The following is a 14,849-nucleotide window of genomic DNA, read 5'->3' as shown; positions in this document are numbered from 1 at the left end:
GTTAAATTTATATGTGTGTGTAACTATATATATATATATATATATATATATCACTTTAATGTTGCATTTGTGTATTTGAGATTTGATATGCAAGTATATGAATCCACTTTGGAACAATGTATAGAAAACTAATATATTTTGATGATAATGATGAGGCTACCTTATCTCTCTTTATATAGTCCAGCTCAGAGACACAGTTTATGCTTTCTCCTGAAATCAGTATTTTAAACTTCTTAATATAATTATTAGAAAATAGATTTTTCACCTATTAATAGACTTTTCAATAAAGTTTTAACAATTTCATAGGATTTGAGTAATATGCAAGGCTTAAATCACATGATTACTTCTCAAACTGTATCCTGATATAACTGCCATTTATAACTTCAGTAGATTTTTGTGAATGAAATTTTCAAAAATATATAGTTGTCTGGAGAAAAGGCTTTAATTCTTATATCTTAAGATGTAGGTTAAAAATGCAGGTTTTCTTTACTACAATTTAAGAGTTATTCATGTTTTTAAAACCTTGAAAATCACAAATGATGTTACACAAAATAATACTTTTAATTTAGTGAAATATTGTTGACCTTACAGGGGGAAAAAGTGATTTTTCCTAGATATTTCCATGAATAAATGTCAGTAACTGATCATATCTGTCTATAATAACTTTATCAGAGTCATAAAGAGAAGAAAATTATTGTCTATAGTTAGTGGTGAATAACTTCAGCAAATGTTTGGGTTCTGCAACCAATGCAGTAAAACTTGGATTAGTATGGTAGAAACTACTGAGGAAAATATAGAAAATGGTATAGTTTTATACAGTTGTTAAATTCAGTGCCTAAAGATATGTTTTCAATGGGAAATATGACTTACAGCAAGCTCTCAAAATGAAACGGAAGGGGAGAAGGAGGGGACTGTGGTTTCAGTGTCCCCTTAGTAGCAATAAATGAAAGATTTGTTCCTCATTAAACCATTTCTTGATGTTTCTCAATAGATTTTCAGCTAAACACTTGTTAATCCCAAAGCTCTGACAAGCGCGGCCGGCAGAATTAGGCCAACCATTGCTACAAATAGCTAGTGTACATGAAACGGTAATCATTGCTTTCCAGTCTATTATTAGATTAACTTCACAGGGATTGCTTTTTTCTCCTGTGAGTTGAGGCATAAATGACATGCTTTACCCTCCAATAAATCTAATAGCAGAGTGGCTATGACATGATGTTCATAGCCCTTGGTCCCATGACAGATTATTTTTGATTGCTCCAGGAGTTCTGAGCAGCTTGAAACCATTACAATTTAAGGCATCATTGAAATGTTACACTGTATCTAACTCATACAGAATCTTGCGGATTCTGAGTTATAGATCACAGCTTTTTTTGCAATGTAGTAATCACTCTCTCTCTCTCTATGACTTACTTCAGAAAGTGGGTAGAAATATTCAATTGAATTGACAAAAATTATACAGTGCATAAGAGTGCTGATGTCTCTTTAAGAGTTTCTAAAATTACTAATTATTTGGGGGCAGAGACTCTTTATCAGTAAATTGCGTGCAACAACTTTGATTCCCTTTTTTAAGTTACATTATAGATGGATGCTATTAGATGTCAAGCCTTATACATAGGTGGCTATAAATACATTTTTCTGCAACAAAATGATTTTATTGTTTCAGCAGATAGGTAACTTGTATTTTGTGTTGACATTTCCTTCGTATTTTGACATACATTTATGGTGAGTTAAATACAACCTGTTTATTGTTTTTATATCTTGTGAAAATGTCTAAAATAAGTGCTCAGTAGAAAATATGATGTGTGTGTTTTATTAATTGTGAAACCTTGAATCTTTGAACTAGTATAACTGGCTCCAGTTGTTTCCTGAACCCAATCAATTTAATTTTAGGAGAATCTTTATTTGTTGGGAATTTTACCTATGAAATTCTTTGTTTATCCTTATTATATACATTGTAGGTTTTATGTTTTATTACTTTCAGTGTATCTTCTTTGAGACATTAAACTACACACTCACCTTAGTTGCTAAAGCAACCTTAATGGGCCCAAATTAATCTGAGAGTGTCTTTTTTGTTTAATGCATGTGAAAATGACTTTTCACATTATTCCATATTGAAAAGCTTTCATCTCAATAGTTTTCTGACATATATACCACATGGAAGTCTTCTTCATTTCAGATGTACTTATCTGGAGGAAATTGTGGTGCTAAGCTGCATCTAAAAAGTTGAATGCATTGGACCAACCACTGATCTTCACACTTTCCTTAGCTAAAATAGTTATAAACTAGCACGTCATGTACCCCCTTCTTTCTCCATATCATCACAATATAATGCACTATAACATTTTTAATGATATGTTTCTTTTCATTGTATTAGGCAGGGACATTATTGAAAAACACCATAGGCAGCACACCTAATGAGGGAGGTAAGGATGGGCCCTTTTTAAAGAAAAGATTAAAATGCAAAACACTTTGAAATGCTTTAATCAGAAATTTTGGTTATTGACAAATTGTAAGTAGCAATGCAATTCATATTAAGAAAATGCACAGTATGCTTGATTATGCCTGCATATTCAATAAAATGTTCTATAATTTGATTGAGAAAGGGTTTCATTGAAATTGCATCAAGATTTCCCATACATAGGACCTAAAGCTATTGTGAATCTAATCTGTTACAATGATTATTAAGTCTTCATTTTTTGTAATAGGCATTCATAGCTTCTACATAGTACTTTTGTGACAGAATTCAGTCTAATGGAAAACAGAAATGTTCCCAAAGAAATAATGTTATTGTTTTTTTATAATGTGTACTTCATTATATATATATATATATATATATATATATATATATATATCAAGGACACACAGTTTGGGAACATAATCACATAATTCAATTTAAAGATAAAATTCACATAATAATAGATGAACAAGTAAGTTTATATATTTAGTAATTATAAGTAGGTAGTAAATATTAATATGTAGAGCCATTTAGTGATTTTAAATAGGTAGGAAATTTCAATATATAGATATGTTAGTCAAGCAGTCAAATGAATTGGATATCTTTGACTTCATACAGACTAATATAAAGCCAAATATGGTAAACTACTGATTCCTATTTCTGGTTCACGTAAGTTTCCCTGGTGGATAATAGTTTTCCTAAGTATCAGTTACAAACCAGTAATTATCTTTAGAAAAAAAAAATGATTCATGCATATATATATATATATATATATATATATATATATATATAGTTATAAGCACAATATGCATGTGATTACCTTGACAAAGACACCTTAGTGATGCTGTAGAACAGTTTGAACACCATATTTTTTTTAAAATACTTTTTGTGTTTAGAATTGAACACAGAATCTGTGCAAGCTGAGAGAGTGCAGATGAACTACATCTGCAGCCAGATGATCTCTAAATATTTGTATTTTGTTTTCTATTGTGGCTGCTTTAGAAATAATTGAATTCTACTGTATTTTGTAGCATTTAGAGACTTCATATGTATTAGTGAGAACTTAATACAATGGATTTGTTATGACGTATAACACAACGATGGTCTCACCCATAGGCTGTGTATAACTAAAATCATTGTAATCACCAACAGCAACAGTATCAGCAGCAGCATCTCTGTGCATACAACAAAAGCAACAGTTCTCCACAAAACGGCATTGTGCCAATTATACTTTCTTTATCTTTAAAAATGTGCTTTCTCTCTTTTCTAAGACATTGCATGCTTAATTCAGTTCATTAGGAAGTTGTTACTCAGGACTGTACTGAAAATAGAAACATGTGTCAAGTAGTACTACTACAGATTTTTACAGAAATATATACAACATGCAATAATATGCATTTTATACAATCAGTTATAGATGTTTGTAAATTACAAATAGAGAGCTGGGCCAGAGAGAAAGCTATTAAGTTAGTTTCTTTTGTAAATTTCAGAGTTTAACAATACTTCTTATCGTCTCACTTTGTGATACCATCATGATGTCATATTAATAGGGCTAATTGGGTTTTTATGTAATTGAATGCCGTTTCTGATTTTCTAGTTAGCCTTTTGAATTCTCTAAGAAATATATCTTAATCATGTTTGCCCTTTTTTCCTTAGGTTTTGCTATGTTGTATATGAAAATGTGAACTATATGTATTTTCAATGATGCAAAATATTATAGTTGATACTATTCTTATCACAGTTTGAATTTATTTGTTTTTCTGTCAGTTACTATTTTGATAGTGATGTAAGCTTCATTGTGGAATTGGAACATATATAAAATGAGGGACATGTAGTTTTGTGGGTATCAGAGTTTTTTTTCAATCAGTGAGATATGTTTAATTATCTCAAAAATATTATTCATCTACTGTTTCTATCTCAAGTGGTTAATAACACAAAGTAAATCCACACACCTGAAGCATGTATTTTATGTGTACCGAAGCTTAGTTCTAAAAACTGAAATTATATCCCAAATCACGTATTCATTGAAAGATTTTATTATTTATAGCTTTGTGGTTTATATATATTAAATGTGAAAATAATGAATTTTATAGAAAGGTATATCTTTCCTTATGTAAGAAATAAGTTTCAAAGCTCACACTTGTTCTCAGGAATTAATGTTCTCAATATTTACAATAGCAAGTCACTTGGGGATTCAAAATACTACCAGTTGAGCAAGCAGCTACCATTGGGAGAAAGTCTTTTTATTTCTATCACCCTATAATTTACTGTAGTAAAACATAAAGCATAACTTGTATCATTGAGAGGAAAAATGGTAATTGAATCTATGTAATAAAAGTGCAATTTACCAGAAACTGTTAGTTTTGGCTTTTTACTATTTTAAACCTATTATTTTTAAAATTACTTGAGTATTAAAAAAAGCTATAAAATTGTGCAGAGTGTCAGCACATTGCATCTTCAAACACTCTTTACTCCTCATTTCCCTTTGCTTGAATAGTAAAAAACTTTGTAAATTAGAAACCAAAATTAATTGAATAAACTTCAATTGAATGTTTTTACATTTTTATAAGCATTTTAAAAAGTGCATTGTAAACTTTTCAGTGCTAGTGACAGTGGCTAACATGTCCATCCTTTTTCATTTTAATGCAATGCAAGGGAAAATAATGCTGATGTCGCGTGAAGCATCATTTATTTTCTGTTTTTAAACTTAATATGTTTACTAATTTAATATACACTTTAATGCCAGTATCTATGATATCTAAATTAGAATTGACTATAGTGGTTTCATAACTAATACAGAAACTGTGATTTGTGTAGTAGCTATTTTCTCTCAGTCTCCTAAAATAACTTAAGTGATAATGAAGTTTTCTAAAGTGAGGAATTTGCCAATTAAAATTATTTCTTTCTCTAAATTTAGGAAATCCATACTTGTCTGAATAATAGAATTATCAAAGGTCTGGAAATTATGGTGTTTATAAGTACCATGCGGCTTCAGGTTCAACAGAAAGCCATACCTAACAGTGGAGAAGGACAAGGTGATAGAGGCCAATAACTCTACTGCTTTACACACAACGAAATTGCTCAATAGGGAAATATGATGAATGGGATACTAATTATCATTTATGGCCTCTTCTGGAGTTAGAATAGGCATTTTTAACATTTAAAATATGATAATCTAGTCATATAGTAATAATAGAAATGACTTAATGTGTATTTAAAACATTGTCCTTTATGCCTGAGGTGTACTTAATTTTATTAGATCTTTGTGACATAGCAAACAAAAGTTCAGAGAAGCCATACTTCCACTGAAAAATCACCAGTTCAATCTACCTTAGCGAACTCAAGTAAATTGCTCACTTCATCTGAAGATGACAGTATCTGCCTAAAATTCACTGGGAAAATAAGATTAGATAATAGATTTGTATTAGTCAAGCTTTCCTAGAGAATCAGAGTCATTACAATTTTTATAGTTAAGAACTACAGGGAAGTAATTATGAGAATTCCCTCAAAGAAGTATGGTGATCAACAAACTACAAAAATGCTATCTGCAGGCTGAAGAGCAGGGAAAGTCAGTGAACCAACTCAGTTTTACTCCCAAGATGTGAAATACAGGAACTGATATGTGGATGAAGCCTGACAACAAAAGAGTCAGAAGCCTAAACATCCAAAAAGACCTTGGGTGTCTGAAGTCAGAAAATGGATCTTGTAACATAAACAGAAGCAAATTCACCTGTTCCCTGACTTTCTCCTCTTTCTGAGCCCTCATCAGATTGTCTAATCGCCATCTTCACTAGAAGGAATGGACCCTCATAACTAATTCTGATACTAATCACTTCTGTAAACATCGTAGCAGATATACCCAGAAGAAATGGTGTCCCAATTTATCTGGATAGCCCTGAATATAGTCATGCCAACATCTAATATTAGTAATTAAAACATGTGAGTATAGTTTGAAAATAAATTTTAGATGCTGTGCACTTGGATTTATATTCTGAATGCAAGTCATCCCATTAATATGTACTTCCTTAATTTTCTGTATGTTTCAGTATTTGCGAAGAAGATATTATCTTATTATTTTTCCTTAAATGACCAGATATTCATATTTATTGTATTGGTCCCTGCCAGGATGGTTTATTTTCAAAAGACACTTCCCTTAATTTATTAATATTTTTTTGCTTTTCCTGTCATCCCGCATGATCTATGCCAGTGTAATTGTTTATTTCCTTGACAAAGATGGTTGGTTGTCATGTTAGAGATAATTCAGGTTGATTTTTTTTAATTTAAGGATTTTTGGAAATTTTCATAAATGAGTATTGTATTTACATAGTTTCCAACCCCGCCACTCCTCCCTCCAACTCTTCCTGTACCCCTTCTCGAATTTATTACATCGTTAATAATTATAATGTGTGTGTACAATATATTATGTTTTAAATGTACTTTAGTATTCCTTGTATGAATATGTGTTTTGTGGTTACAATGAGTAATTCATAGTTCTCAAAAGGATTAGAAAATTGGGAAGAGTAAAATCTTTTCACATTACAGCAAGACAGTAAGGTAACAATTTCAATGTTATTGAAGCTGATTAACAAAAATTTCTTATACTTCTTATATAAACTCCTATTGAAAATTATATAATGCACATAAATAGACTATATTCATACTGAATGTAGAAAGTAAGGTTCTCTGATTATAGAGATATATTTCATTTATATTTGTGAATATATAATATTTAGTCTTACTCATTTGGTGTGGTTATATAAACAGTTCCATGTTTTGCATTATTTGAGTTCTAAGTCATATTTTATTGGAACTTCAAGCTGGATTCCTTGCTGCCATCTCTCACCTCTCCAACAGTCTTTGGCTAACCACTGTAAAATATTCTTCATGTGTAGTATATGCTTATTATTGATATCATAAGACAAATAGTCCATTGACATCATAACTCTTAACAAGTCACTAACTGTATTATGTCAATAAAAACTTCCCATTTTCCATCTTTTTATTACTTTAAATGAATCTGTACCACTTGACATTTAATCCTGTCAAACAATCTTCCATAAATATTATGCCAAAACATGCCTGTCATAGTAGACAGTATAATTTTGAAATAGTCAGCAAACCTAAGATAACTGATGGAGGAACACTTATGTGATTTACCCATTTTCTTTCTTTAGATATGGCACAACATCCAAGCCAGGGCTGTATTGACTTAGCTTCTCTGTTTTCTATCAGTTATAAATGCTGAGATTACCTGAGTGATTGTTTTCTCAGAAAGCCGTAATGTAATCTCAAACCTAATACTTCAACAACCATGCACTAATTAAAACTGCAATTATATTTTTGCTCAAACAAAACGACTTAATAAACATTATCACAAACTGTTTACCCTTCCCCAAAACAATTTATGCTCACTAATACAATTTCCCATTAAAACTGCTGCCAGGTAAATTAAAAACTCTTGAAATAGTAAGTAAGTGGGAAATTAATTCAACAGTTTAATCTAGACCTAATAACAGTTGCAAGCTCAGAAAAAGATTGCTACAGCGGGGAGTTAATTAACAGCTTATTCCCCATTTGATAAAAGTAATCCACTCTAATTCCAGTGTAATTTACCTCAATGTAATATAAAACCACAAGCTGCTTCTGGTGCTAGTAATTATTAGCTTTGTCCTGTGGCCACTTTGACAATAAAAGTCAGCAGTATCTTAATAATATGAGGCTGTCTGTTAAATGCCCACCCTTAAAGATATAATATGAGATCTTCCAACAGCAGCAACCATGTATATTGCCACACAAGCAGGAGATGCAGTTTAGATTTAAACTGCATTTAATTGCTTTACCTAGTTCTAGAAAACAGGTGTGACAAGTGACAAGCAAGCATTTCATCGGCTTCCTATGGGGAAGCACAGGGAAGATAGATGTTGCATCCAACAGCTATCATCCCTTCCTTTGTACAAATCTGTCTTTTCTCTCCCGCCCTTGCTACAATTGACCAAATATGTAGTCATATTCACAAACCTCATTATGTAACCTGCATGGATGTAAAACTTTTATTTATTACACATCATCTAAAGTATGAAGTTCAAACTCCTTATTGTAATAAACATTCAAAATTTTCCATCTTTTAGTTATAATCAACTATCCCAATCTTAGTTGTTAACTTTAAAATAAATTAAGATGACTCATTTTTCTGTTGTAGACTATTTCATTACTTATCTATATGTAAATTGTTGAGTTTTGATATTCTTTATGATACTATTTTATCATATATGATTTTTATACATTATCACCTATACATAAAATACTTGTATATTTTCAAATCATTACACATTGAATTTCCTATTTCTAATTTCATCACTAAAATATAATATATTGGTGAAAGCCAATACTATTCTTGTCTTACAGGTGGAGAAACAAAGACCAAAAATGATGAAGTTAGAATTAAAATCTATTGTTGTTAAATGTTAATGATTTAACTATTTTATCTATTTTCGTTAAATGGCCAAATTCCAGTTAAATGTTCCTTTTTTGTCATGTACTTCAAAGTGTGGCTTAAAGTTTGAAGTCTGCAAACTATTTGTATAGTTACTAAGTAAAAAGTTAACTGTGAAAACAGCATATGAAGTTTTCTGAGTCAAGGTATGTTGAAGAATGGGCACTAAATAAATAATTCACTTTGAAGATAACAAGAAGTTAAAATTGTAAAATCAGAAATGCTGCTAGAATGCCCTTTCCAAATTTGAATTTAGACTTGCTTCTGAATTATATCAAGCCATTGACACTCTTCTGAAAAAAGGATGGCTGGAATTGGAATTTTAGGTAGATTTTTCTGGAAGATTTAGAGGTTATATTAGAGAGGTGAAAGTTAGGAGTAAGCCTGGCATGTGGTGTAAGTTGTGTGTGTGGTGGCTCATGCCTTTAACCCCAGCATTCAGGAGGCAAAGGTAGGCAGACCTCTGTGAGTTCAAGACCAGTTTGGTCTACAGAGAGAGTTCCAGGACAGCCTCCAAAGCCACAGAGAAGCCCTGTCTTGAAAAAGCAAAAAAAAAAAAAAGTAAGTTAGGAGTGTCTGGCATTTTGAGGTTGATGATCTCACTTCGAGGAGAATATTAAACAGTGACAAAAGAAAAAGTTGATATATTCAGATGATATATTCCTTCCTTCTTTGTATGTCTGCATGTCTCTCTTATTTACAGAATTCTTTGACGTCCTCAGGCATTCTTTAATCAATTCCTATGCATCACACATAGAACTTGTCGAGAATAGAGTTTTGCTTATAGTAGCTACCCGTCAAAATTTGGGAACTGGACAGCTCTATGAAATTTTCAAATGTTTAAAGTAGATGAGTATGCAATATTATTTACAATTATATTTTTAAGGATAGATTTTGGAGTTAAGTTCTTTGAAAAGTCCATTATATTTCTTATATTTTTGAGATTATAATCTAATCATTTTTTCTTTCCCTTTTCTTCCTTCATATTCTGCCAAATACCCCTTCTAACTCTTTCAAATTCATGGCTTTTTTTCATTAATTGCTGCTAAAGATTGCTGTTGTTATATGATGGGGAGGTTCTTCTGTGTATATGTTTGTCTTATTGGTTGATAAATAAAGCACTGTTGGCCAATAGGGAAGCAAGTTAGGTGGGACTAGGAGAGAAGGAGGATTCTGGGAAATGTAGTAAAGGAGAGAGTTGCCATGTGACCCCAGGAAGAGAGGACACATAAGGCCGGCCAGTGTCCTTGGTATGATAAGTCCTTATAAAAACATATAGAATAGCAGTTATGGTTGATAATTAAGACTGAGATAGAAATAAGAAATCCTAGTCATTGGTAAGCAGCATTGTAACTAATATAAGACTCTGTGTATTACTTGGGGGCCAAGCAGCGGCAGAACCCAGACAGCTGGCAGAAAGAGTTATCATTACAGTTATAGATTTGGAAACTTTAGTTCTGGTTTTAGTTAAAGTATTAGTTAAGTGACAGGAAACTTAGTATGGAAATTGACACTGAGTTCTTGAGTTATATATTTTTCACGAAGTATCCACTCTATCTACACTTTCCATAATTTATACAGAGAAAATGCATGTGGTTCCTTCTTTTTGTGTGCATTTTGGAGCCATTGTGCTAGATGTAATGCATCAAAACTATACTATGGACACATGATTTTGTCAATAATAAAGGTTTATATGTTGACAGGCTGATAAGTATATTAATAAAATATCAAGAACACAAATTTTTGAGACATTGATTAAAAATATATGACTGTCTTCATCATTTCCACCTTCATCTTTTTTTCCAAATTTTTTATTAGAATTAGAAACAGGATTGTTTTACATGACAATCCCATTTCCCTTCTCCCACCCGTCCTCCTCTACTCACCCCCCAACTAAAACCTTATCTGTCACATAGCTTTTCTGCTCCCCCTGGATGGTGAGGCCTTCCATAGGGTGTCATCAGTGTCTTTCGTTTCCTTTGGGGTAGGGCCTAGGCCCACGCCACATTCATCTTCTGGATATTTATCCTGCAAGCTATTTAAAGCTTGTACTATTTCATACAATTGCAATTGATTTGAAGTCCAGTAAGAGAGAATTTAGAGTCCCTGGATAAAGTTCCAAGAATTGTGAGTTTGTCCTTCAGAGCTTTGAAATTGAGAAAACTTTCCTTTTCCATGATAATAGTTATTTCATTGAATTTTCTTTTCTAATGTATATTATATTCATTTTTGATGAAAATATGCAGATATAGGTAACCTTTAATTATTATGGATTCCACAGTTGCTATAGAGAACTTCTAAGTAGTTCACATTGAGAGGTTTTCAAATTATGGATACATCCATGATTTGTAATGTAATTATAATTAATAGAATTTCTACCATAACATGTTAAGATGCTGAGAATACAAGACTGAGTGCTTTGTTATAACCAGAATATTTGTACTAGCCCACCTAAGCAGTCCCAGGGAACATCATGGGTGACGTTGTGGAAAGAATGTAAGAAGTGGAGAATGAAGCCGAGCGTTGGTGGCACACACCTTTAATCCCAACATCCAGGAGGCAGAGGCAGGTGGATGTCTATGAGTCTGAGGCCAGCCTGGTCTACAGAGAGAGTGCCAGGACGGGCTCCAAAGCAATACAGAGAAACCCTGTCTCGAAAAAACAGTGGAGAATGGAAAGGAGAGCTGTGAAATGCTGTCTTCTATACATGACAATGCTGGTGCACACATAAATCCATGGCATCTATGGTTACTTCATAAGACTTACTACATAGGATCAAGCCAACTAAACTTAAGCACAGCTGAGGTAAATGATCTTCAGGCACCAGTCTTTACTGGGGAGTGTAGAAGTATTTTCTCTATTTCATTGGTCCCATTTGGAATGGTTTCTCTCTACCCACCGGATCCTGCAGCAGCTTTTAAGATAACCACCCTGAGACTTAATTGCCAGAGTTCAACTGGTGAGGGCAGGGTCTGAAGATGGGTGTGTGTAAGAGCAGGTATGGGAGGAATCTGACATGGGACCCTTCTTAGTTTCATTTTAGGAGAGAAGGACAGAGAAGAAGCACATAACCTGTAGAAATACAGGTCCTGGCAGGGGATGTAAGGAGTAGGTGAGGGAAGGAAGTGAACCAGGCCATGGTGGTCGGGAGAAATTTGCAACCGGACTGGACTAGCAGCCAGAGTGCTTCTTTATTTATACAGAATTTAGTAAGTGGGGACACATTCATGTTGTTCCAAAACACAGAGCATATCATTTTTGGTTTTGGGCATGTGTTTAGCATTGTCTCTTGTTCATCTTTTAGTCATAATTAATAAACTATGACAGAATAGAGACCATTTTCAATCATTTCCCTCAAGTTTTGACATCATTGATAAACAGTTATCTTACATAACCATCTTTACTCATCAACCCCATAACTATGTGAAGATTTCACACTAGTGTTTAAATTGCTTCTTCCAACTTCATATACTTACTGTATTGATTTTTATAACATATTACCCTATTCATATTTGAATACTTTCTTAGTCCTGAGTTAGTCATTTAGTAAGTACATGCTTTAAACTGCAAAGCTCTTTTTGATGTAGGTGTCAATAATGACTTCATCCCCTTCTTATCCCAGAACACAATTGATCATATCCTAAAGAAAATGGAAGGGAGTGTATATTGAAATAGTATGAAAGAGGACATGAAGTAGGGAGTGAGAATTCTTGGTGGTTCTTTGAGGAAGTTTCAGGGAAGTAGTAAGAGGTACATGCAATACAAAACAAACAAAAATAACATTGTATGAAACAACTGTTAATGCTAAAAGAGGCCATGGATTTGAAGGACGAAGGAGAGGCATGTGGAAGGATTTGGAGGGAGGAAAGGAATCAGGAAATGGCATAATTGCATTATAATCTCAAAAAACAAATGAAATAATTAAAATGTATTTCATCCCAGCATTAATTAAAGAATATAAAACATTTTAAATAGAAATAAAAATGAATACATTAGAAAATGAAAATTATTTTCCTTCAGCTAATATGCTTTGCATGTTCATACGACTTATGCGGGTTAGAAGATGGTATTATTCCCCTGGCATTAGAGTTACAGATGTTTGTGAGCCATCTGTGGGTTCTGGGAACTGAACTCAGATCCTGCGAAGGAACAGTAAGCACCCCTAATCACTGAGCATTTTCTCCCACCTACTTGAGATTTGCTTCTAATTTGTATACTCTCTTATTTTTGTTTAGATATTCTTTCCTCTTATTTTTTAAATACAAAATATTTCTTTTCCCCTTGTGGGCACTGAGTGCCATATTCACATACACAACACACTTTTAAGGTGCAGTTGGTATTTTATATGAGAAAACAAAATTATATTTATTTAAATGAATTTTCTTATTAGGTTAAAGAATATATTTTATTAAGTTCTTTTTCCACAACAGTATCCAGTGTAGAAGGTAAGAACATTTTAGATTCAATTCTCAAACATAATGTCTTTCTTGTTGGAAACACACCAAAAATGTTTCAAGGGCAATATTTTGATCAAATATTCAAACCCACTGTTTCCTCCCTGCTGTTTACTTCTACTCATTCAGAATCTGAGACATTTGCCATTTCCTAATGAAGGTATCGAATATATGTTTAGGACTTTAGTTTCCAAAATTGCTAAAAGAATAATCTCCTTTGAAATATTAAGAAATGTAAGGTCCTTATTATTGTAGGTTAGCAAGGAGGTGGGAGGGACAGGTATTGTTTTTTCTCTACCATGTCTTTGATAGCAGGTGATAGAGGTACAATCAATCCCATGCTAATAAACTCTTATAATGTAACAGAATATTACATCAATATTTTTTCACTAATATTTTGTGATTAATATTTCACATTTATTAGTGTATCCACATGCAAGTAAGGTAAGCAAAATTTTAGTGGAGGGAAGGGGTGCTTTTATGGAAATGTGGGTCATTGGTTTGCTGATGCGCCATGTTGAACACTTTAATATGAATAATTGTTTCCATTATAAACACCGTTTAAAACAGTTTAAAAATACAACCTATAAAGATAGATGCCAACTTTAAGCTTTGTCTATAATAGATTTGGCAGTTGAGAGCAATTTTTTCCTTTACAAAGTTTAATGACCAAAAAATTGATCTGGCTTGCTTTTGAGTTACCATTGATAGGAACAAATTGTTAATTATGTTCAGCTGCAATTTAAGGGCTTAGAAAACCTACAAACAATGACTATGATTTCAATAACTGTTGGCAAGTGATTTGTCCAGAGTTTTATTTGGAGTGTGTGTGACATTTAATAGAGGAGGCATTAGGTAGAACATTTAACCTTGAAGAATTCTCTACTTTCTTTTCAAATGAAAATTGTGTGATGCTCTTAGTTTTTTCAGAAATTTTCTGGAAATTCTTTGTAACATAATTATTCATCAAGGTAGACATCAGTAATAAAGAAAATCTACATTATATATAGTAAGCAGTGAGTAGAAATAGGAGTCATAAATTAATCATATTAAAACACAATAGTAATATGACTATTCATATAAACATGTATAAAATAAGTGCATTGTAGTGTGAAACATAAGCTTCACTGTATTTGACTGTGGAACAGCTAGTTCTTTCAGCTAGATTTTGCAAAATAAGATAAAACCACATGTTATAACCACAAGTTTTATGAGTTTGAGAGCACTTACTTCCATGGCTACAGATTACTGTTTGCCCTCTACAAGATAAATGGAAACAAAACAAAACAAAACGTCTTTACTGTTATTGAAAACTAACTGTTGGACAAACATCTGCATGAACAAGAATATTGTGTACCTTCAATATGTCATATTTTGAATTTTAATGAAAAACTGTTATCAATAGATTTTGATCATGTTTTTCTTCTTATATATCCCCCACACC

At 32.4% G+C, this 14,849-nt stretch overlaps 1 protein-coding gene across 1 annotated transcript in view; it reads left to right on the top strand.

Annotated features, from left to right (window-relative positions):
* Positions 1 to 14,849, top strand: part of Dach2 (dachshund family transcription factor 2) — a 483,871-nt gene that overhangs the window by 263,310 nt on the left and 205,712 nt on the right. The gene's annotated exons all lie outside the window — the stretch shown is intronic.

Source organism: Cricetulus griseus, chromosome X (genome assembly GCF_003668045.3).
Source record: "Cricetulus griseus strain 17A/GY chromosome X, alternate assembly CriGri-PICRH-1.0, whole genome shotgun sequence".
NCBI lineage: Eukaryota > Metazoa > Chordata > Mammalia > Rodentia > Cricetidae > Cricetulus > Cricetulus griseus.
This window is presented reverse-complemented; position numbering and strand designations above follow the sequence as displayed.